General features: G+C 44.0%; 1 protein-coding gene across 13 annotated transcripts in view; it reads left to right on the top strand.

Annotated features, from left to right (window-relative positions):
* Nucleotides 1–26,039, top strand: part of ADD3 (adducin 3) — a 197,559-nt gene that overhangs the window by 5,401 nt on the left and 166,119 nt on the right. For 4 of the 13 annotated variants that reach the window (XM_048856064.2, XM_048856048.2, XM_048856063.2 and 1 more), the window contains exon 1: nt 11,568–11,717. The exons of 2 other annotated variants lie outside the window; for them this stretch is intronic. The gene's annotated coding sequence lies outside the window, so the exon portion shown is untranslated. Of the gene's footprint in view, nt 1–11,567; nt 11,718–14,302; nt 14,599–19,646; nt 19,783–26,039 lie in introns of those variants that run through there. 7 more of the 13 variants (XM_075131083.1, XM_075131081.1, XM_048856052.2 and 4 more) reach the window with 3 other exon arrangements.

Below are 26,039 nucleotides of genomic sequence, written 5' to 3'. Positions count from 1 at the left end.
CACTTTTGGCACTGGGTCTAAACCCAGGTCCCAGTTCAGCAAGGTACTGAAATCCCATTGAGACTACTCACATCCTTTAAGTTAGGCACATGCTTAAGTAACACTGAATCCAGGCTTAAATGTTTAAATATTGATAAGTGCAAGTGTAGAAGGAAGGAGAACCAATTTAAACAAGGGTACTCAAATAGACAAGTTTGAACTGGCTGATTGATAATCCTGTGGATACATGCAACAAAGCCACAATAAAATTCACCTTCCTGTTGAGAAAAATAGGGTCATCACCTCTTGGGAAACAAGCATTCATGATCAAAGAATCTCTGTAAAGTAAACAAGCAAACAAAAAAAAAAGGTGTGTATTTAAATATATACACACAATACTCATGGATTTATGTGACATGTTGTCTATGTTTATGCCAGTCCATTCTTGTGTGTGGAAACTGAGGGTGAAATCCTGGCCACGGTGAAATGAATGGGAGTTTTGCTATTGGCTTTAGTGGGACCAAGATTCCCCACTCAGAGATTATCAAAAGACAATCTTCTTTTGAAACCTGCTAAGTATCCACTAGCTTGACCTTTATCACTAATCAAATCAACAGTAAATATATGCACATTTTCTATTTTAATCTAGGACTCTAACATCTTTCTAGATAGGTTGCAAAACTGTAATGACTAGCTGATGTCAATCACTGTAGTTCCCTTGAAATCAATGGAACTATGCCGATATATACTATCTCTTCACATCCCTTCTTTAGATAAACATCAGGAAATTCTGGATTTTCCTGCAAAAATCAGTGCTTGTTTCTCTGTACATTTTCTGCCACCTCCCCCACTACACAGAAATTATGTTTTTTTTAAAACTTTTGTCAGATTATATGTTTTGTAGCATACAAATTATTCAGTTCAAAACTGTCATTATTGTTACGGAAGGTGTTTAATTCCCCCTACCCCCCTCACCCATGTCTTATGTATTCTACTTAAGAATACATACTTAAGAATACATAACTGATGGAACTATGGTGGGTTATGTCTGGTGGGTGGATTTGTGTGTCTCCTCCAAATGGGAGATATGCAGCTCATTTGAGTTACAGCATCTTTGGAGTTGGCTTAGGATCACTGCTCTACTCCCAATAAGGGAAAGGACTAAGTCTGAGCATGGTTAAAACACATTTTGAAAAATGACCTGGACTTGTTGGACAAAGCAGAGCAAAGCATTTTAACTCCCTCACTGCATGCACACATACACCTCAACCATTGATCTGCTCTGTTGGAGTTTCCCTCTCCCAGCCCCTTAAATCTCCTGTTTGTGGCCACATTACCCTCCTCTTCCTACTGCCTGAGAGCAAAATGAAGATGTCACTTGTGGAGCTCCCAGCATCACTGAACAGTTATTCACTGTGGGCTTGATCCTGCAAAATGCTGAACGCTCTTGCTCTAATTCAGCAAAAAAAGTTACGTGCAAGTATGTGAGTACTCCCGTTGACTTCTTGAGAATGACTTTGAATGGTTATCTGAGTATGTGCTCAGTGACTCCTAATGTCAGGAGCTGTATTAAACTGAGCACATGCTTAAGTGCTTGATGTGACACAGCCAGAGTGCTCAGCACCCAACAAGACTGATACCTATTGGTCTGATCCTGCACCTCATAGAATTTTAATGGCAAATCTGACTTTGACGGTATAAGTTTGAACTCTAACTAGCTGAGAAGGAACTCACTCCTGACATTGACAGTCACTGGGCACATACTCAGTTAAACCCATCCACAAAGTCTGTTTGGAGATATAGGGCCCTTGAAACTGTGATGAGCTAAAGATCTTAGGTTGTGATTAGTCGATTGTCAAGGAAACTGCAGCTCTTTCTGTGGTACATTACCAGTTTGTTAGCCTCCAAAGAATAAAGGATTTAATATATCTAAAAATTGTTTACTCTTGTCATTGGAAATCACGCTAAAATATGGGCTTGAATTTTACTTGCTTCAAATGGACTCTAGGAGTAGCATTTGCATTATATGTGCAGAATCTGAAGTCAAGCATTACTTCTGTTTGGAGCAAAACAATGCTATATATTGTCTTAATGACAAAAAAGAAGCAAAACTTTTCTTCACTGTGAAAATAACAATTTAGGCAATTCATCTATTTTTAAAAGCATTTCACATAAACTTATTTTCATCTGTGACAAAAAACCAATAGATGTCAGTGCTGATTTTATTTCTGTATATTACCTTCAAGTAATACATCAAAGATCATAGAATCATAGAATATCAGGGTTGGAAGGGACCCCTGAAGGTCATCTAGTCCAACCCCCTGCTCGAAGCAGGACCAATTCCCAGTTAAATCATCCCAGCCAGGGCTTTGTCAAGCCTGACCTTAAAAACCTCTAAGGAAGGAGATTCTACCACCTCCCTAGGTAACGCATTCCAGTGTTTCACCACCCTCCGAGTGAAAAAGTTTTTCCTAATATCCAACCTAAACCTCCCCCACTGCAACTTGAGACCATTACTCGTCGTTCTGTCATCTGCTACCGCTGAGAACAGTCGAGATCCATCCTCTTTGGAACCCCCTTTCAGGTAGTTGAAAGCAGCTATCAAATCCCCCCTCATCCTTCTCTTCTGCAGACTAAACAATCCGAGTTCCCTCAGCCTCTCCTCATAAGTCATGTGTTCCAGTCCCCTAATCATTTTTGTTGCCCTCCGCTGGACTCTTTCCAATTTTTCCACATCCTTCTTGTAGTGTGGGGCCCAAAACTGGACACAGTACTCCAGATGAGGCCTCACCAATGTCGAATAGAGGGGAACGATCACGTCCCTCGATCTGCTCGCTATGCCCCTACTTATACATCTCAAAATGCCATTGGCCTTCTTGGCAACAAGGGCACACTGCTGACTCATATCCAGCTTCTCGTCCACTGTCACCCCTAGGTCCTTTTCCGCAGAACTGCTGCCTAGCCATTCGGTCCCTAGTCTGTAGCTGTGCATTGGATTCTTCCGTCCTAAGTGCAGGACCCTGCACTTATCCTTATTGAACCTCATCAGATTTCTTTTGGCCCAATCCTCCAATTTGTCTAGGTCCTTCTGTATCCTATCCCTCCCCTCCAGCTTATCTACCACTCCTCCTAGTTTAGTATCATCCGCAAATTTGCTGAGAGTGCAATCCACACCATCCTCCAGATCATTTATGAAGATATTGAACAAAACCGGCCCCAGAACCGACCCCTGGGGCACTCCACTTGATACCGGCTGCCAACTAGACATGGAGCCATTGATCACTACCCGTTGAGCCCGACACTCTAGCCAGCTTTCTACCCACCTTATAGTGCATTCATCCAGCCCATACTTCCTGAACTTGCTGACAAGAATACTGTGGGAGACCGTTTCAAAAGCTTTGCTAAAGTCAAGAAACAATACATCCACTGCTTATTGTTAATAAGAATTAATAAGAATTACCTTACCCAGAGGGCCTTGTGCTTAAATTTATGCTCTAAACTAGGCAAAGTTTGTGCGGTGAGGTGTAACGTCCAGGTCCCTGATGTATCCAGAGTAGGGCTGTCAATTAGTCATAGTTAACTCACATGATTAACTCAAAAAAATTAATTGCGATTAAAAAATTCATTGTTATTAATCGCACTGTTAAACAATAGAATATCAATTGAAATGTATATAATATTTTTGGATGTTTTTCTACATTTTCAAATATATCGATTTCTATTACAACGCAGAATACAAAGTGTACAGTGCTCACTTTATATTATTATTCTTATTACAAATATTTGCACTGTAAAAATGATAAAAGAAATAGTATTTTTCAATTCACCTCATACAAGTACTGTAGTGCAATCCCTTTATTGTGAAAGTGTAACTTAAAAATGAAGGGTTTTTTGTTACATAACTGCTCTCAAAAACAAAACCATGTAAAACTTTAGAGCCTACAAGTCCACTCAGTCCTACTTCTTGTTCAGCCAATCACGAAGACAAACAAGTTTGTTTACATTTACAGAAGATAATTCTGCCCTCTTCTTATTTACAATGTCACCAGAAAGTGAGAACAGGCATTCGCATGGCACTTTTGTAGCCAGCGTTGCAAGGTATTTACTTGCCAGATATGCTATACATTCATATGCCCCTCCATGCTTCGGCCACCATTCCAGAGGACATGCTTCCATGCTGATGATGCTCATTAAAAAAATAGTGTGTAAATTAAATTTGTGACTGAACTCCTTGGGGGAGAACTGTATGTCTCCTGTTCTGTTTTACCCACATTCTGCCATATATTTCATGTTATAGCAGTATCGGATGATGACCCAGCACATTGTTCATTTTAAGAACACTTTCACAGCATATTTGACAAAATGCAAAGAAGGTACTAATGTGAGAGTTCTAAAAATAGCTACAGCACTTGACCCAAGGTTTAAGAATCTAAAGTGCCTTCCAAAATCTGATCAGGACGGGGTGTGGGGCATGCTTTCAGAAGTCTTAAAAGAGCAACACTCTGATGCAGAAACTACAGAAACCAAACCACCAAAAACAAAGAAAATCAACCTGCTGGTGGCATCTGACTCAGATGATGAAAATGAACATGCGTTAGTCCACTCTGCTTTGGATCGTTATCAAGCAAAACCTGTCATCAGCATGAACGCATGTCCTCTGGAATGGTGGTTGAAGCATAAAGGGACAAATGAATCTTTAGCGCATCTGGCATGTAAATATCTTGTGACACCGGCTACAACAATGCCATGCGAACGCCTGTTCTCACTTTCAGGTGACATTTTAAACAAGAAGCAGGCAGCATTATCTCCTGCAAGTTGTAACCAAACTTGTTTGTCTGAGCGATTGGCTGAAGTAGGACTGAGTGGACTTGTAGGCTCTAAAGTTTTTACATCGTTTTATTTTTGAATGCAGTTTTTTTTGTACTTAATTCTACATTTGTAAGTTCAACTTTCATGATAAAGAGATTGCACTACAGTACTTGTATTAGATGAATTGAAAAATACTATTTCTTTTGGTTTTTACTGTGAAAATATTTGTAATCAAAACAAAAGTGAGCACTGTACACTTTGTATTCTGTGCTGTAATTGAAATCAATATATTTGAAAATGTAGAAAACATCCAAACGTATTTAAATAAATGGTATTGTATTATTGTTTAAGAGAGCGATTAATCACGATTAATTTTTTTCAATCGCTTGACAGCCCTAATCCAGAGTTAGCAAACCTGACTGCCCTAGAGTGGAGACTTACCTCTATAGAGGGCACATTTCAGCTGTCTCCTATGTTGAGTTTCTACAGAAGGCAGGATTAATTTACAGCAAACTCCAATACAAGCATGCTGGTATGAACCTCCTCACAGAGCCACTTAATCAACATACATTCCACTGCCCTGCTCATGACCTTTTCACCGGTACTTTTGTGCTCTTCTCCCACAGCTCACATGCAAATGTAGGTGTGTTAGACTTCCCCCGGGCACCCTGCTCCCCAGGTGCAGTACTAGATATCGCACACTCTAATTATGGGTGTTGCCTTTGTTCAGAATCATAGCTCTCTTTCAACAGATAACTGTTAAAATGGTTTACTGTTGAACTGATATGAACTTTTGACTGAGTTTATATGTGCTGTGTTCATTAATAGGGATTCCTGGACGCAAAAAGAAGAATTGTGCTCCTAATACATTTATTGAATAATCTGAATCCTGGATTAGAGTTGCCTTTAAAAAAGGTACTTTAAAAATGAATTTTTTTTGCCAAAAATAACTACTATTTTGCTCACATTATTACAACAACAGGATGTTCTGTCCTGCCCTGAAGGGACAAAGCGGAAATGAGAACTATGTTTTTCTTATATGATCTGAGATACTATTCTTCTGGGCCAGGCTGTGAACTAGTGGTACTGCTTTGAGAAAGACACAGGCTTGATTTTTTTTTCAATCTTGGTATTTTGCTCCCTACGGGTCTGTTTCCGATTCTGCTCACACTGATGTTACACCAGTGTAACTCTTTTTGACGTCAGAAGGATTGCTCCTTATTTACACCCGTGTAAATCAGATCCTAATTAAGACAGGAGTCATTGGAAGCACTCTGGCAAGATCTCACACTGGAGAATAGTGGTTGTATACTTCTCAGTTATAGCTACTTCTGGTGCTTGGGTGTCTAGTACTCTGCATCCAAGAAACGTAATTCTGCTTTGGCTAAAAGAACGTGCAGTGGTTTGTAGAAGAGAATACAGAATAGCTTGAAGAGAATACAGAATAGCTGTTTTAAATTTATAAAATGCAATTGATAGACGACGGTGGAAGCAAGGGGACATCCTTCCTGTCCTCTTTATCCATAGGAAGGGGTCTGTGGTTTGGAGAAAATGTGAAAGTAATGATTTGTACCTTTGTGGTCTGTTATACTAAAGTTTGACAGGAAACACTTAGGACTTGATTTGGGAAAAAGTAAATCAGCTCTCTATGGTATTTACACCCCCCCCCCCCCCCCGTTACTGTAGCATCTGAAGATCTCACAGTCCTTAGTGTATTTATCTTCACTACACCTATGTCTCCCCAAAAGCCCAGGAAGAAATCTGGGCTCTGCAGGAGCAGGGAAAGGGAGAGCTTGATCAGCAAATTCCAGAGTCAAAGGGCCTTCACCAGAAATATCCTGCTAGCTGCTATCTTTCTTTTAAACCAAGGAGACTCCAGATAAAGGAGACACCATAGATCTCAGCTGTGGCAAGGTATGTTGGGGAGAGAGGCAATCCCTCAAGTAACCAAGTCCCTAACCATTTAGAGTTTATAAATTAAACCCAACACCATGAATTTCACCTTGAAGCCTGTTGGAAACCAGTGCAGTGTGTAATATGCTCTGAGTGCGAAACTTCCTTTAATAAGTGATCTACCACATGCAGCAGTAGCTGTGATTTCTGAATGGTTTCCACACATAGCCCATCCATAGCGTATTACAGCAGTCTAGTCTCAAGGTGACAAAGGCATGATCACGCTGGCAAGATCTCACACTGGAGAATAGTGGTTGTATACTTCTCAGTTATAGCTATTGCTGATGCTTGGGTGTCTAGTACTCCGCATAATTCTGCTTTGGCTAAAAGAACGTAATTCTGCTGTGGCTAAAAGAACGTAATTCTGCTTTGGCTAAAAGAACATGCAGTGGTTTGTAGAAGCTTAGCGTTCACCTGAGAGACACCTCTCACATCCCCCTGATGATGGCTGCCTTTATATGACCATTAGTAATGACGTCAAGAGAGAGATCATGCTTGGGGAGCTTTTGAGGTCATTTGTGCAGAGAGAACACACAGCACCATTACTGCTTGGCAGTTTGCCATACGGCTGTCGAAGCTGTAATGACTTCAAAAGAACCCAGAAAACAGAAGAGATGGATTGAGGACACAATGCCCTTGATTGGAAAAAAAGACACCCAAGAAACCTGATAGTAATTTCTTTTTAAATGTACTAGAGTAATTCTGCAAGAATGTCCCCTGAGCTGCCTCCTAAACCACAGCTGTGTGAGGAATTATCCAGCTCTTCGTTGAAGTAACTCTTTACAAAAATCTATGTAGGTCATTAAAGTGCTAATTTTTTTTTTTTATGAATCTCTGGGTAATGTTCTGATTATGTCTCCATGGGGAATGAAGAACTCAACATGAGATCCATGCCACTCCCTTCTCCTTTCCTGGAGCACTCTCCAGACTGGCTTGGCATAAAGCAGAGAAGCAAATGTATGTGGCCTGGCCAAGTTTCTAATGAATAGCTTAGCTACATCCACCAATTAGACGCATGGCCTTGTACCGTGTGAAAGGGTTTCAGCACCACATAAAGTGGCACCTAATTCCTAAGAAAGGTGAATATCGTAATTGCCTCTTGGATTTTTTTAAATACATTTTGCTGAATACAGAAAACGTGCCAGGAAAGAATGTCACTGACAGCAAAAAAAAAAAAAAAAAAAAAAGGAGAAATGGGAGTTAACTTCCAAGGAAGTCTTACAGCTGTATTTATTTCTGACTATATTATTATTAGACTCTGTGATGATGTGCTTCTATCTCAGTCTACAATGGTTTTGATTTGTTTCACTTGTAAAGGATTTTGAACTTTGAGTCTGAACCTCAAAGAAGAACACTTCTGGCTGGAAGAATCTATTACCAGGTCCTTTTATTCTGGATCAAGCAGTTGCATTTCCCACACAAAGCCTAAACAATTATTTTTCCTGGTATAATACATCCCTACTATCCTCCAACTGGACAGAGATAGCTATAAAATATCTCTATTTACTGCATCACCCAAAGAATGCATTGCATAACATGGAATTTGCCAAACCAGAACAGGTCAAGTTTAGCTAATCTATGGTGCCCCATGACAAATCCTTATAAGGAAGGAGCAAAACTTCCATAATATAACTAACCGTGAAATACTATACCATGCAGGGAAAGTTTCTTCTTGGGATCTGCTTATAATCAGCCTATATTCTGAATAATTAGCATTGGTCATCCCTGTAAATTTGTTCCCCAACTAATGTAACTGCAGAAGCTATCTTATGCACAGGAGATGCAATTTCGTCCTACAGTAAAAACCCAAGCAAGGACCTTCACAATATTAAAGCCCCGCTGTGAGGCTGCCTACATGTGAGATGCCTCTGAAAATCAAGTTCTGAGGGACTTGATCAAGGTCACACAGGAAGTCTGTGTCTCAGCCTGTAATATAATCTGATTCCCAGCCTACTGCTTTAATCACAAAACCATCCTTATGCTCACAACCATGATTGAACTTCTGCATTTCTCAAGTTTTTCATGGTCAAAGTTGGAATTTTAATATTTTATGAACATAGGAATTTACAGTTGATTTCTTTTATTTTTAAAGACAAAATAAAAAGGGAGGAAATAAATGTGCAAGATGCGGTGATATTATTTTGCACAATTCCATAAATTTTACACTGCATTACTCTGAGTATGCAAAAATCCTCACCACTTCAAATCTGTACAGAACAGCAGGTGAGCTCGATATTGTATACATATACATATTTACTGTCCATGCCAAAGGTGGATTTTAATTGCTTGTAACTTTAAAATATGTAAATGTTTTAATTTTTAAATATATAACTTTATTTTCAACATGTTTCAAACTTCTCTCTCTATATTAATTGTAAATACTTTTATGCCCCATTAATGCAGTATATTAGCATCCCATTGGGATCTAGCCACACGTGAAATTAAAAGTTTTTGTCCTTCATCCTACAGTTTTGCATGTGAGTCATTTTACACGTGAGCTGTCCCATTGATTTCAATAAGCACTGGTGCATGTTTGCAAGAATGAGACCTTTAAGAGCAGCTATTTTTATGTCCCATGTGTAAAAAGTCTCATTTTTTAAAAACATGAAGAGTATATTTTTTCCACCCCTCAAAATGGCTTGTGGATATTGCTCAAACTTTCAAAAAAACACAACAAAACAAAAATTTAGTTTGAAAGAAATCATAGACAATTTCAGCCCCAAACTGGAATTTTGAGAAAGTTATAAGCAACTGAAAATGGGGTTACAGTAAAGGCTACATTACCATTTCAACTACAGAGCCTTTTCTATAATGAGAATATTCACATATCTTACACATTCCTTATACATTTAACCACCTTGCCTTTTTTGCATGTCTCCCCACAATGTCACCACTTTTGGTGCCAGAGCCTTCCCCTCTGCAGCTCATTCCATTTGGAACAGCCTTCGGCTGTCTTTCAGCTTCATCAATTCTCTATCTCTTTTCAAATTTCATCTCAAAACTTTTTTCTCTATGCCTCTTAATGTCTTTTTCCCTCTACTATTGTGTAACACAGTGTTTCTCAAAGACTGGTCCATGGACAGGTGCTGGTCTGTGGTAGCTTCCTTACTGGTCCCAGAGATTTCCCTGACACAGTTTAGGAAGGCAGCAAGACCAGGAGACTCTGGTATCAAAAGGCTGAGAAACACTGTAACATATTGCATATCACACGTATATTACATAGGTAACTTTTTATTATTAAATTTATAATTGCTTATGTCCATAAGTAGGGCCTTACCAAATTCACGGCTGTGAAAAACGAGCCACAGACCATGACATCTAGCTATTGAAGGGGGGGTCTCGGTACCGCCACCCTTACTTTTGTGCTGCCTTCAGAGCGAGGCAGCTGCCGGCCAGGCGCCCAGCTCGGAAGGCAGCACTGCTGGCAGCAGCAGTACAGAAATGGGGGTGGTATAGTATGGGGGTCGTTACTTTTGGGGGGCCCTGGACCAGCCTTTTGGGTGGGAGATGTGGGCAACCACCCAGGATGCCTTGGTCGGGGGGAGACATCATGGTCACCCCCCCCACACACACACACACACAACTAAGGCTCCTTTAACCCCTGAGCACTGTGCCCGGAGCCGGAGAGGGGCAGGGCTGGGAGCTCCTTCCATGCACTGGGCTGCAGCTGCTAGTCCTGGCTGGACTGGGAAGGGACAGGACTTCCTCTTCCCCTGAATGGGTCACAGCCACCTCCGGGAACTCCTCCCAGCTGCAGGAAGCTCTGCGGCTGCTGGCTGGGAGCTCAGCTTTGAAGGCAGCACCAACACAAGCAACAGTGCAGAAGTGAAAGTGACAATATCATATCATGCCACCCTTACTTCTGTGCTGCTGCTGGCAGCAGTGCTGCCTTCAGAGCTGGGCGCCTGGCCGGCAGCTGCCTCGCTCTGAAGGCAGCACAGAAGGATAGGTGGCAATATGCAATAGCCTCCCTTCGATAGCTAGACTTCATGGTCTGTGACCCGGCCAGCAGCTGCCACTCTGTGGCCACCCAGCTCTGAAGGCAGCAGCACAGAAGTAAGGACGGCATGGTATAGTATTACCACCCTTACTTCTGTGCTGGTGGTGGTGGTGGTAACTCAGGCCTGGGCTCCCAGCCAGCTGCCGCCACTCTCTGGCCACCCAGCTTGGAAGGCAGAGCCACCAAGAGCAGCAGCGCAGAAGTGAGGGTGGCAATACTGCAATCCCCTTACAATAGCCTTGCAACCCCCGACAACCTGCCTTTGGGTCAGGACCCCCTCAGTTATGACATCATGATATTTCAGGTTTAAATATCTGAAACCATGAAATTTAAGATTTTTAAAGTCCTACGACCCTGAAATGTACCAAAATGGACTGTGAATTTGGTAGGGCCCTATCCATAAGGCAATTAATTCATATGGAAGATGATACATATTATTGTTTGTTGTTATTCCCTGGAACTGCATTGCACTGTCACTATTCTTTACCCATACACAGTAACTTAACAAGTAAAGATGGCAAGGAAAATATTCAGGCAGCATATTTGGCAGTTTATAAAGTTTATCTGAAGAGTAGCAAAGATTCTTTTGAAAGTGGGCAATTCCAGCTTTTCATTGAGTCATGCTCAAGCTTTTACTCAATTACTCCTTTAATATTAACCTTGACCTCCTCTGTTTATGCCATTTTCCCAGTCCAACCTCCAACAGTTTCCCGTATTTTGGGAAGGAAGTGGGGATGGGGGCGGGGGCGGGGAGTGGAGGAGAATCATGTCTCTTTAAGAAAAATGCTTCTTTGCTCCTGCCAGCGCCTAGTGGTAATATAGAGCCTCTCTAGTAAGTAACACACTTTACTATCCTCCAGCTTTGGAGCTGCTGCAGTGTGTCTGTGCAGCACTGCAGAATCCCCACCTACAGAAGAGAAAAACACACACACACACACACACATTGGCCAAACAGGAAGCCCTGGACGGCCGTTTGGTAAGTAAACTAGCAAATCTTGTATCCATTTCTTAAACAAATATGTAAAAGGTGGGGGGGGGGGCATGGATGGGAAAGGTTGTTCATACACATTTGAAATAGATTATGCTGCATGCTGTTTTCTGCCGCTCTCCCTGTGTCCCTCAACTGCTGGAGAGACAACTCCCCCTCGTCTGCCCTCAAAGCACTTTTTGCAGTATTAATCAGCATAAACTTTCATGCAACAAGAAATTTGGGAAGAGGGAGATTTTTTTTTTTTTAAATGAGAGAAATATCTTGCTTTTTCCTCCAATCGCAGAGCCAAACATGGCAAGTCAAACGACATAATGCCATCATGTGCCTGGCAAAATCCCCATGTCCTAAAGCATCAAAAGGATGTGCTGATTTCCCGCCCCCCCCCCCCCAATTTTCTGAAATAATCTGGGGGTGAAGGGGAGAATGAAGGGGAGTTGAGCGCTACAGTCCCAGATCTTAGGGTCAGCAATCGGGGGAGGGGGAGAAACTGGGGGGAAGATCGGTGTGCCAAGACAAGCCTTATGCTTTCCTCCACCCCCTCAAAATACAAGAGGGTTGGGAGGGGGGGTTGCACCATCCTGTGAAGGAGGATGGAGCGAGTAGTGAGTGCTGGGGGAAGGAAGTGTGGGTGTGCCGGTGTCTATGTGAGTGGTATCTGTACATAGGGGAGATGGAAAGAGTTGTATATGGAGGAAATGGAGAGCAGCGTGTGCATGCTGGGTGTGAGCTGTGTGAGGAGGAATAAAATTGTGAATGTTATTTAGGACGCAAGGGAGAAATGGATTGAATTTGGGGGAAGGCAGAAAGGTGCCTGGGGAAATCATTCGAATTTTGGGCAGGGGTTGGACCATGCCTGGATGAAATGGCTTGAATTTGGAGAGGGGGAATGAAGTTTGTAGGGGGAATATGAAATTAGATGGGGTGGGGGTTGATTCAATATATGCGGATAGAGTGTGAATCGGAGAAATGGGAGAGAAATTAAGTGAATTGACGGCTGGATTGAGGGGAAAACGGTGTGACAGTGGAGTTTTTAGGGGGCATGGAGTAAGCGGTAGGAATACAATGGGTTGGGGTAACTGAAGGCAGTGTGCAATGAGGGGTAGGAATTAACTGGGACTAATTAACTGGAGTAACTGCAGGGGTTGCGGGGGGAGAGGGGGTAGGAATTAACTGGCTGGGGGTAATGAGGGGAGGGAGGGGTAGAGATGAATTGGGTGGGGGTAGCTGCAGGGCTTGGGGCAATGGAGGTGTAGGAATTGACATGGGGTAATGCAGGGCTAAGGGGTGGTGGGGCAATGGATGTGTAGGAATTAAGTGGGGGGGGTATGGGCAATGCAGGGGATGGAGGGGCAATAAAGGGGTAGGAATTAACTGGTGGTAGGGGCAATGGAGAGGCATTGGGGCATAGGGGCATTGCAGGGGTTGGGGCAGTGCAGTGGTGGAAGGGGCCTGGAGGGGCAATGCAGGGGATGGGGAATGGAAGAGCAATGCAGCGGCTGGAGGGGTCGGGCAATGCAGGAGCTGGGGGGGGGCAGGAGGAGCAATGTAGGCAGTGGAGGGATTGGGGCAATGCAGGTGCTGGGGGGGAGCTGGAGGAGCAATACAGGGGTTGGACTTGGAGGGGTTGGAGCAGTGCAGGGGCTGGGGGGCCTGGGAGGGTGGGGCACTGGAGGAGCAGGAATTAACTGGTGGTAAGGGCAATGCAGGGGCTGGAAGTGGTGGGGCACTGCAGGGGAGGCTGGGGGGCGGGAGGAGCACTACAGGGGATTGAGGTGGTGGGGCAATGCAGGGGTAAGAATTAACAGTGGGGGGGGTTGGGGTATTGCACGGGGGCTGCGGGGAGCACTGTAGAGTCTGGAGATGGTGGGGCAATAGAGAGATAAGAGTTAACGGTGGGGGGGGATTGGGGCAATGCATGGGGGGCTGGGGGAGCACTGTAGGGGCTGGAGGTGGTGGGGCAATGGAGAGGTAAGAATTAACGGTGGGGGGGGTTGGGGCAATGGAGAGGTAAGAATTAACGGTGGGGGGGTTGGGGCAATGCACAAGGGGTGGGGGAGCACTGTAGGGGCTGGAGGTGGTGGGGCAATAGAGAGATAAGAATTAACGGTGTGGGGGGGTTGGGGCAATGGAGAGGTAAGAATTAACGGTGGGGGGGTTGGGGCAATGCACAAGGGGTGGGGCAATGGAGAGGTAAGAATTAGCGGTGGTGGTGAGGGGGTTGGGGCAATGCACGGGGGGTGGGGGAGCACTGTAGGGGCTGGAGGGCCTGGGGGTGGGGCAATGGAGGAGTAGGATTGAGGAGGGGCAGGGGTAATGCAGCTGGCTCGGGGAGGACATGCGGCCCCTCGGAAGCCGCCCCCCGCCGGCTGTGGAGGGGCGAAGGCCCCAGCGATCTGCGGGGTGCGTGCGGCGGGGGGGCTGTGCCTGCGAGGGGTCAGAATTCACGGGCTGGGTAGGGCCAGCGGGGGGGGAGGAAGAGGCGGGAGCGAGGGGCGGAGCTGGTCCGCCCCGCAGGCCCCGTCCTTGCGGAGCCCCGCCCCCCCGCCGCCGGCCGACAACAACAGACAGCCCCTGCGGCCCCCCCCCCGCGCGTAGCTCGGCTCCTCAGCCCGGCGCGGGGCCGGGAGAGATTCAAACTCGGCCGAGCGTTGGCGGCGCCCGCCGTGGAGAGGGACGGGCGCGAGCGAGCGAGCCAATGGGGGAGGGGCCGCTGCCAGATAGGGAGCCGCCGGCGCGGGTGGCGGGAGGCGGGAGGAGGAGCCCAGGTGTCCCTTCCTGCCACATCCGGAGCTCCGCCGCCCCGCCCCCGAGGTGCGCTGTAGCCGAGGAGCGGCGGGGGATGCACAAAGGCGCGCTAGCTCCTGAGGTAAACAAACGTCTCTCTCCTGCCCCGGCCCTGGGGGGCGATTCAAGACTCGCCCCCCCCCTCCACGCTGGGCTGGCCGGGACGCCATGTACCCCCCTCCCCCCCCCCCGCGCATAGACTTCTTTCCCTGGGGGATGGTCCCCCAGCGGGGGGCTGTGTGGGGGGCCGTTGGGAGGGAGTAAGGGGGTGGCGGCGGGGGTGTGAGGGCTGTGCTTATCCCGGGCCCCTCGGCGGGGGGGCGTTCACATTGTTACACGCCCCACGCGGGAGACGCTGTGCCCGGGCTCTGCGGAGCTGTGGGGTGTTTGCCTGGGAAGCCAGTGGGGCTGGGGGGAGAGTTTCAAGGGGGGCACCTAGAGAGGCATTCACATTGGTGTATCCCACCACGTGGGAGATGCTCCCCCTGCGGCCCCCCCCCCATTAGCTCTGTGGGGTGTTTGTCTGGGAAGTCAGCGGGGCTGGGGTGAGGGTTTCCTAGTGTGTAGGGGTGAGGTGTGATTTATTGGGCATCGCATGCAGAGATCCCCTTGAGGAGGGTGTGTGTCAAACGCTTCCTGTTCTCCCCCCTGCGCCCCCCCCCCATCATTCAGTCCTGGGAGCTAGTTACCCTAAAATCCAGCTGGGATGCATGTCCTGGGTGTATTTTGTTTTTTTGGGGGGCGGGGGGGTGGATGTTTGGGTGAGAAGGATGGCTTTTGGAGGAGGGAGAGGAGAGAAGTGGGGCTTTATGGCTCATCCAAATTTAGTTCAAAACATTGGCCCGCAACCCCACTGGGTTCAAAATTAATGTGATGGTTTGTGGGTAATCATCTTCGGGTGGGTGGAATTGTTTCTGGGGCTGTTGCATGATGTTGCAGTTTGGATGAAGAAATCCTAAATAAAAAGGAGGTATCTAAATGTTTGAAACATACCTAACAAGCTTCCTTTGTGTTCCTTTATAAAATAATCTAAAGTCTGTTCCCTCCTGTTTCTTCCCAATTCATAGATTCATAGAATATCAGAGTTGGAAGAGACCTCAGGAGGTCATCTAGTCCAACCCCCTGCAATTGAGTGTTTATGTTTGGATAGATCTAATGCAAGCATGTTGTGTTTACATGTATGTGTGCATCCTGCTGGGGCTGTTGGGCTTGGGGCTATGTAAATAAGTGGACTGAAGGGATTATCTGATGCCACCAGTATTTAGGGGAAAAGAGCATATCACTGTGAATTGGATGATCTAGGGCCCCTTGCACCCTCTGTAATTGTAAAACCTTTGCTCGCTCTATTGTTTCCATAAGTATAAGAACCTAGTAGTTGCCCGTGGGCCAGAGCCATCACTTTCACAGGTGTAAATGAATCATTTCTCATCCATATTCAGAAAAGAAGTGGTATTCATGTCGGTCCTTCCCCCCATTCTTGTTAGGCTGAGTAATATGATAGAGGTTGAAATGCAGTTGTTACTTTCATAGATATGAGTGTTACAGGGCTAATGTGGAACTTTATCTCAGTGAGGGTGTTTTCCTGGAGAGGAGCTGACGATGGAAGCGTCTTTCTCTTTACTGCAGTGCTGATCTAAAAAAAGTAGGATTTAAATAAAATGTCATCTCTGTTTGGAAAAATGTAGTATCAATATGTTGAGAGTCTTTAAACTACAGTGATGGGAAACTTTGGAGTGCTTGTAGGTCTGTATCTAGGAGAAACTTTTCTAAACCTATGTTCAAAGTGAGTAGTAGTTCTTATTACTTAAATTTAGCAGCAACTTTTTCATTGGCATGGATACAGAGATCTTAAAAATTCTATTCTATTATATATAGGTTCTTATACTCTGCACTATAGTATCTGAATGGCTTCCAGTAATGCATTAAGTGATGTGACTAACATCTGTCATGTATGGTTCATTCTCTCTTATCCCCTCCCCAGGGGAAGAACTGTGTATGTAGAGCAGTGTTTTGGTAGGGTTTGGAGTCTCATTTATTTTTAAACAGAAGGAAAGGTCGAAGTGTGCCTGACATTTGGAATGCAAGGTCGCAAGGTTTACGATGGTCCTTAGTTTCTGTAGGAGTTTGTTCCACAGTTTCAGCTTGGACCCCAAGAAAGCTCTGTCTCCTCCAGGCCAGAAGTTTCACTGTGCCTGAGGAGTGGATATATCAGCTATGGTTTTCATTGCAGAGCTCTAGGCAATCTTCTAAATATGTTGGGACCACCAGCCCATTGATTACGTTTGAATACAAGTATGGAGACTTGAACTTGACCAGAGATTCTATGGGAAGCTACTCTAGAGCACTCCTAAACTAGGAACTGAATTGGCCAGCTGTGGCTGTGTATCTTTAACCAAAGGAGACTGAATAGTTTACAACTATGGTGCAAAATGCTTTCCTCTACCTACTAGCATCATGTTGTCATACTCAACTCTAGCTTCTACCAGCTTTTTTTTCATCTGTGATCTGATCTTGTACAAGCACCAGACTATCTTGGTGGTAGTGCTATGGTTGTGTGGGGTGAAACAAAGGTAGAGCTCTATGTAATTCACATAGTGCTGGTACTGTAGTTTATGGCATTTTACCTGCGTCCCTGGTGGATGGATATAATTGTTGAATAGGACTGAAGAGCGAATTGATCCTTGTGGGACTTGACAAGTGAAGGGTCTAATGGCAGAGGCATAGTGACCCATCACGATTCTTGGATTTAAATTATTTTAGTATATTCTGCTGGACCTCTGCCACCTCTCTTAAGTAGGACAACAGTTTCTTATGGTCAACAGGGTTGAGTGCTGTAGAAAGGGGAAGCCATTCATTTTCATCCTCCTGGACATCATCTGTTAACAGCAGGAGATCATCCTTCAGTGCCACTAAAGCTGTTTCTCTCCCATGTCCTAGCATGAATCCAGATTTGTGCCAAGCGTAGCATATTGACTTCAACTAGATAAGCTCATACAGTGGAGTCGCATCTTACGCGCGGGTTAGGTTCTAAAGTCGGCGCATAAGGCGAAAATCAAATATAGTCAAAAAGAGAGAGAGACGGAAGAATGAAAGAATAAAAAAGGGAGAAAGACAACTTCAGCGTCGTTATGTGCAAACCGGAGTGCCTCAGGATGGCCAGGAGCATTGTCTATGATCAGCAACACTTTAAAATCAAGTCCTTTCTTTTCGAGGTACCTCTTGAGCTCCGGAATGAAACACTTGTGGAACCAATCCGGAAATAATGATGCCGTCACTCAAGCCTTTTTATTTGATTGCCAGAATACAGGCAGGAGATTTTTGTTCTTGCCTTTTAAGGCATGGGGATTGGTAGCCCTGTAGAGCAAGTCCAGCTTTCTTAAATGCCTAGCTGCATTGCCACAAGACAGCACAGTCACACGGTCTTTAGGTGCTTTGAAGCCAGGGGCTTGTCTTTCTGATTTTTGAAGTGTAAGTGCAGTTGGACATTTTTTTTCCAGAAGAGCCTAGTCTCGTCAGCATTAAAAGCTTGTTCTGGGAGATGGTCCTTTTCGTCTATGATTTTCTTTAATTGTTCGGGGTAGGCTTTTGCTGCCTCTTCTTTGGCAGAAGCAGCTTCACCAGTAGTCTGCACATTTTTGAGGTTGAAGCGGTTTCTAAAACTGTTAAGCCAACCTTGGCCGGCATTGAATTCCTTCTCATCGGAAGGCTGTCCATCTTCAGCAAGAGGTTTGAACAGCGCGCAGAGGCTAAGAGCCTTTTCTCGCAACGCGTTGCCATCGATAGGCACACGTTTATGGTTCATGTCTTCCAACCATAAGTTTAATGCCTTTTCAGTCTTCACTAAAGTCTTATCACGCACCTGGCTCATCACCTTAGCAGTTATTGGAGCACTTGATGCCATGGCTTGACGAATTTCTCTCTCTCAAATCTTGATGGCATGGATGCTAGATTCGTTGCGGCCATATTTACATGCCACGTTGGAGACTGACGTACCGTCTCAAGTCCAACACAGTCAGTTTTTCCTCCAGCATTGGAACAGATGACTGTTTCTTTGGTTGAGCACCAGATGAAGTAGTTGGCTTGCGTTTAGGGGCCATGTTGTATGAAAAATACGTATCTTTAAACACTAGAATCACACTCAGCGCGGCGAGATGCTCACCAGATCGGTGGTCAGCGATCGATCCAATGGGGGGCGATTTATTGCGTCTAGTCTAGACATGATAAATCGACCCCTCGAGTGCTCTCCCGTTGACTCCTGTACAGTACTCCACCGCCGCAAGTTATTGTTTTTCCTTTCTTTTTTTTTTTCCTGCCGACCTCATATAGTTGAATTCACGAAAGTTAAATGCACGTATGATGAAACTCCACTGTAGTTGGCCTTTGGCTTGATCCTCTGAGCTTGCTCAGAAATTAGTCTGATCCTGGGCATAGCTAGCTAGAACTGATGTATCCAGGTGGGTTTCTTCAGTGTCTGTTGTGCTATTGCAAGTTTGAAGGCGGAAAGGAAGATTCTTTTTCTAAATGAGGCATTGGCTATTTCAGCCACAAGTGTCATTGATTGCTCATGACCTTTTCACCTGTTAGGGTATTCGCAGGTCTTGGGTTGAGACTCCTTTAGTGCGTCCAGTATTTCACAAGGAATGAAAGTACCGGACTTGGAGAATGCAGACAGGTTGGTTGCCGCCTGGTAGGCGGAGTGAAGCCATGCTGTTTGAAAAGCCTTTCTCTGTGTGTGTGATCTGATCAGTGAAGTAGGATGATGGATTCTGTTGTGGCCTGTAGGCACTCCAGTTTCATGAACCGGTTTATCACCGTAGGATAGCTCCTTAGGTGGGATTTGGTAGCTTCGGTGGAGTGATAGGAAGGTTCTGTTGGTGGCTGTAATACAGTCTCAGCACAGGCTTTGAGAAATTTATATTTTATCCTGTCTGTTTCAGCCTTTGATTTCTACCATCAGTCCTTGAGTTTCTGACCCTCTCTCTTCATCCTGGTGCAGGGTGTCAGAAAACCAAGGAGATATATGTGGGAGATGGTGAGGGAGGGGCTATTTGGGGGGGGGGCAGTGGATTGATGGTCGAGGCTAGTGTAAGTCATAATGATTCACTAGATCCTTGATTCTTTGTCCTACAGGCAGAGTTCTTGCTGTACTTTAGCATGCTTTGGAATTTGATGAGTGGCTAAGAGTCTTCATGGTCTAATCGGAGTCATTGGTCTTGTTGCCTGGGAGGTTGGAGAGCTCCGACTACTGTTTTAATGAGGTGATACGGTGAGTCCAAGACCGCGTCCTCTGTTGACATTTAATCCAAAAACCAGGTCCAGACTGTGACTGGCTACATTGGCTGGAGCAGAGGTAACCCATGAAAGTTATAGGGAGGCAGTTGAGTTAGGGAGGAGTTGGGTTTTTGCATCTGCAGTATTGTTGGTGTGAACGTTGAAATCTCCCAGGATGATGAGCCTGGGATATTACCTTGTCAGCTATGGAAATGAATCAGGGAGCCCCTTTATGAACCCTTTAGTCTTTGGTGTTGTGTAAATGAGCACAGAATCTTAGCTATGGTTCTGTTTCTGTTGTTCATTCAAATGTATCCACTGAACTTGTCTTACCTGAGGCACCTCTTTTGGATGTTTGAAGAGAAGATGGGTGCAGTGATTCTTGCCTTTTCTGAGTCGGTGATAGGCTGAGCAGCCCAATACTACTCAATAGTCATGAACTAGCACAATGATTCTAGCCTTGAATTGCAAATGATGCAGGGGAAACTATTTTAAATCCAGATGTAGTCACTGATTTAAAAAAAATATATATATATTTTATTAGTGGATTTTTTCCTAAAAGATTTCTTAAACAAAATGAAAATTTTTGTCTTAACCTACCCAGCCATGACTCATTTCCATTGAATCCAGCCTTTAAACGTACGTGTGACTCACCTGCTGGTGCATCCTCTGTTGGCTGGGCAGGGTGTAGCATGCTTTCCTGTTTTAGCACACCCTGCTGACTGACAGCCCTTCCAGCCATGCGGTGGTCTGCTGCTTCTTGCAAGTTGGTCTTCTCTCTGGGTGTCAGAGTTCCACCCCCCTCCTAGTGTATCAATAGACCAACAAATAGTAGTCTGTTAACTTCACAGTGGCCCTTCAGTCTGAGTCTGGGCTCACTAGTCCTTACCCCCATGGTACTGGGGTGTGTGTGTGTATGTGGTTTTTGCTCAACCTTGGTAGGGGAACCCAGGGCTTCCCTCTCCACTATCTTCTGGTCCAGGGAACCTTGGAGAAGCAGTCAAGGCCTGACTACACCAACCCCCTCTGCCTCCCCGGACCACTTTCTACCTTGCTGTTTTTTGGACTTTTGCCATAGCCTATTTGTGGGCTCCCTTAGCCTCTTCCAGAGCTGCTTAGCATTTTCTGCTATCCAGCTGGTTCTGCTGGAGGGCTGTTTTCTCCACTCACCTCACAAGATAGCCCCTACTCAGCAGGAGTCTTCTGCTCTCTGTATGTCCCTCCACCAATGTAAAGAATCCTGGGTGTAGCTGAGTGAGGCTGATTGTGGCCACAGGCTCTCATTAACCTCTTCAGGCCTAGTGTGAGGTTGGTACACCCATCACAAAATTGTTCAATTTTGTGTAGCAGAAGATGATAGGTTAAGATAGTGCCTTATATCTCAAGGTACACTACAAATTTCAGATATACAGGAATCATTTCAGATACCAATGAAATATAACCACTTCTGGAGGAGAATGTTAAATAGCTGCAGTATTACACAACACCACTACATAACCGCGTAGAGCAGAAAATGGAGAAATCTATCCATTTGAAATTACAAAGGAAATTAGGGTCCCGGTCCTACAAACTGACCAAATGGCCAGACTTGAGGCTATCACAGAGCTTTCCTGCTGCACCAGCGTTTTCCTTGCATTATGTTTTGTAATGCCGGTTGCCTTATAAACAAAACAATGTGTTTGCTATATCATTTGGCACAAAGTAATGAATAAAAGCTATATGATGACTCCTAGGGAATGAGAATTTATGACTTGAACCATTAATGTGCTTCGAATAACCACTGTGGCATATGGTCTTGGTTGTGTATCTACTTCTTACAGTAACTTTCAGATAAATGGCATGTAGAGGAAATGCTTCCATTCCCGCCCCCCCATTTCAGATGCACTAGTATGTTGCCTAACCTCTAATGAAAGTGTAAAGTGTTGTTTGTTTTAAAATATGTCTCTAAATACCTTACTCATGTGTTTTTTATGAACAGTTTGTGGCTTGGGTTACTAGTTAGCTGTGAAAAGATTATTAAACAGGAAAATGCTTAGAGGCTAATAGCTTCCCCCCTCCCCCATTTAAAAACATTAACTCTTATTCTTGTACTAACTTCTCAGTTTATACTTGAAAGTTTCAACCTGTTTGGGTACTAGGGTTGGATTTCCCCCTACTCCTCCTCATATCTTCACAATTCAGTATCTTCCACTTAATCAGAATAAAGAAAAGGAGGACTTGTGGCACCTTAGAGACTAACAAATTTATTTGAGCATAAGCTTTCGTGAGCTACAGCTCACTTCATCGGATGCATTCGAATGCATCCGATGAAGTGAGCTGTAGCTCACGAAAGCTTATGCTCAAATAAATTTGTTAGTCTCTAAGGCTCACGAAAGCTTATGCTCAAATAAATTTGTTAGTCTCTAAGGTGTCACAAGTCCTCCTTTTCTTTTTGCGGATACAGACTAACACGGCTGCTACTCTGAAACTTAATCAGAATAGCGGTTTTATCAAGACATTGTCCTTGGAATTTATTTAAACTAATATTAACAAATGGTACTAACTGCTGCTTAGTTGGGATGGTACTGTATTAACATAAGTTCTACTTATTGGGTTGTGATGGTTAAACACATTACAGAGGTCTCATTCTCCTCCTTGGTCTCCTAAAGGCTTTGTCTTCACTAGGAAAAAAGCTAACATGGGGGAGTAAGAACATACTTATGTGGTAGCTAAAACAAGGTAAAATCCTAGTGAAAACAAGTTGGGTTATGGCCTTAATATGTGTCAGCATGTTAAGGTAAAGACTAGTGGGGGAGCCTGGGAGTTACCTTAACCTTCTAACTCATGTGAAAGCTATAACTTGCCTTGTCTCCACTTGGAGTTTACCACGTTAGCCGCACCTCCTTCCTAGTGAAGGTAAGGACTTGTAGCCTGTTCCTTCTCCCGTTGAAGTGAATGGGATTCTTGTGGTTTACTTGGGTGAGTGCAGGATTGACATCATATTAAGTTGTCAAAATAATGATTCAAATGAAGAAATCAAGATGAAATGCAGGGAGTCAAAAATTTCCTCCCATTTTGTTTCACTTTGATTCTCAATATCCTGCCTAGAGCATAGAGGGTGTCCAGTTTTAATTGTGGAAAGCAGTTTTAAACAGTCTGCTGTGCTGGCTCAAAGAAGAGGATTCTGTTGAATCACTTCTAAAGTTTGCTTTAGTTTTGTCTTTCTATTTCATGTTTTGTACATGTACTTTTCCATCTTAAGTTATATTTTTAACTCTATTCCCTTTACATTTGACTGACTACAGACAGTGTGCATAGTGATGCATACTATTATTTATTACATGCCCTTTGTGATATAGGTCAGAGGCCAGCCAGTTCTGGGACTCGTGGTAAATGCTGTACAGATTTATGGTAAATGACTGTGCCTGCCCCCAAAGAGTTTACAATCTAAATGCAGTTGCATGTGTATTTCCCTTATAAATGGTACGGTCACTACCTTGTAACTCACAAAGTTGTACTCTTTTGGTTCAAATTTGGTATGCTTGCTCTTTAGCAGGAAGGGGTTTCTTTTAAGTTTAATCAAAAACAGTCAAGCCCTTTTTCAATATAAAGTGGTCTGGAAAATGCTTATTGTCTTTGCAGAAAAATACTTTTGAATTTAACAGCCCTACCATATCAGTGGAAGTTCATAGAAACTTGAGATTTGGTAGTGATATAAACCCTAGGATGTAGATTTGCCTTTTGTTGGTCTGGGGATGATTTTGCCAGATTATAAAAGCCTATAAATGTTTCATTTATATTCATTGTTACTCTTAATATTTGACATAATTCAGTCTCCCAAAGTTTCTTGGCAGTGTGTATACATATGTATATTAATGCACAAAATATGATGTGTACGGTTGCTCTAGGCATAACATGCCTAACACACAACCACCAAAGCAAAGAAATAATAAAAAATAATTTAAGGCATCTAACATGACACAATTTATTCCTCCAACCAGACTCTCACTTTACCACTAGAATAACCACCATGCAGCATGAACAATAAACTGCAGTCGTAACTCTGTTCTAGTAGGGATGCCAGCCTTCCAGCATCCCGTATCCCAAACTGCCTGCCACCATAAACAGCCAGATTTCTCCTAGCCTTCTCCTCTGTTTTGCACTATTCTGGAAAATCACACTTACACATACCTGAACGCTGCCTGAGTAAGGTATGTTCTAGTGGTGAATGCTCTCATGGAGCTCCTGGTCTCTGACAAACCAGCAGTTACTTCAGAGGGGACCACGGTCACTTTGAAATTGTTCAGTGGGCTCAGGAGCTTTGCTCAGGAGCCAGCAGAGGATCTTGGTGAAGCTGTTTAACCCATTCAGTAACACATCTCCTAATCTAGTTGAACAGTTTCCCATAGATCCTGGTCGTCAGCAAAACAGCAGTACTGTGTTGAAGAACCTGGTCTCATGGATTGAAACTATTCAGATGATTCAGGAGCACTAGCGAACTCGCTGAATAGTTTCACTAAGCTCCTGGACAACAATGAGCCAACGGTAGCTGCTTCATAGAAGATGTAGGTTGTCATAAATCATAATCTCCCTCAGCTAAGTGTGACACAAACCAAGTTATGATGTAAAAACCTAATTATTTTGTTAATTATTACATAACCCCAGAGAATCCACCAAATTCTCACAATGCACTTTTTTTTTTTTAACTCTCTACAGTTTGCGGTTTTTAAATTAATGGGGCTCAAATTTTGAGACTCAGAATGTGAACTTCTGGGAGGCCAATTTGTAATTGACTAGAATGCAAACTAATTAACCAATTTAAAAAAAACTTCAGAAAATGCAAGCTTTACTCAGAGATCATGGTAGAGATTTGGGGGGCAGATATTCTGTGGGGTTTTTTTGTTTTTTTTCATACAGAGAGCTTGAACTTCTGCTTTAAATGCAAAACTGAACATAAGTTTAAATAGGGTAATGCGTTGGCACTGCCATAACAGGAAAAAAACTCTGTTGAATAGATGATATTTTGGTCTAACGAGGTCTTCGATGGTTCTTTCCACAGGGAGGACCTGACCATGTGCCGCTATCTACAGTGGGTGATCCCAGCATAAGCCCAGTCTACCAAAAGGGGGCAGAGGCAGGGGTGGCTCTGCCCTTGGTGGGCCTTCTTAAGTTTCTCCAGATAGGTGATCAAAATGAAAGTCACAAACATTAATGTATTCAGGGATACTCCCTCCCTGTGGCTCCAGCAAAGTGAGTCTACAGTGCTGCCTATGATTCAGCTCCAACATGGGGGGAGGTGGGGTGGGTTGTGGAAGTTGCTCTGGCTGGGTCTCTGAGTTAGGGTCAGCGTCCATCTTATCCTGGTAGTCAGTTGTATTGTCCTCAGGGTCTGGGTAAAGGTCTCGTGGGTAGGAGTTGGGAGGCAGAGCCAGCTCTACCACGAGGGCCTCTCTGGCACCTTCTGTGTCCAGTGGGATCTATACACCCCATCACACTTGGGATTCTGCTGAATGCACACGTGTTTAATAAAGTAGAGTGAAATTTCGGGTTTAATGGGTATTATAGTGGTGCTCAGAGGGTCCAGTCAAGATTGAAGGCTCCATTGTGTTAGATGCTATACAAGCCTTGTAGAGCTTACAGTCAATCAAAACCATGCTGCACAGTTCTAGAAGCAGATGTGGTTCTTTGGGATTTCATATAGCAAGAATCCTCAAATGCATCTTTTGACTTGAGTATATACGCACACACAGAGACAACGTTCTTCAAGTGATTTAAAATCTGTTATTTTCCTAGATCTTGCAGGATGGAATTCAGAAAGTTCACTGTCTACAATATTTGCCTATCTAACTGCCAAAGATATACTCTCCAAAGGTGACTCTAAAATAAAATTATCATACAGAAATTCATGCTGTCTTCTATTCTCCATTATGTAATCTCTGTCCCCATCAAAAATTTAAAATGATTTTTAGGGTATGAAAGAATATATCTTTTCTATTTGATGGATATTATGGTGAATACAAGTTAGAATTCTTGCTGGCCTGCTGATGGTACGGATTGAATATTTAAAATTTGTTGTTAGTCTTTTATACTTGATGCATGGCTGGCTTGGCATTCAAAGAAGGTATTCATATTCTATGTTAAATATCTTTAAAAGACTTAAAGAGCACAGTTAAAATGCTTTGCAGATCTCTCCAAATATGTGCTTAGTTAGAACAAAGAAAATTCAGTTTCTAAGACTGAAGGCCAAATGTCCAAAGTACATCATTCTAGTAA

Source organism: Caretta caretta, chromosome 7 (genome assembly GCF_965140235.1).
Source record: "Caretta caretta isolate rCarCar2 chromosome 7, rCarCar1.hap1, whole genome shotgun sequence".
In the NCBI taxonomy this organism is placed as follows: Eukaryota; Metazoa; Chordata; order Testudines; family Cheloniidae; genus Caretta; species Caretta caretta.
The sequence above is the reverse complement of the archived record's forward strand: the minus strand, read 5'-3'. Positions and strand labels throughout refer to the sequence as shown.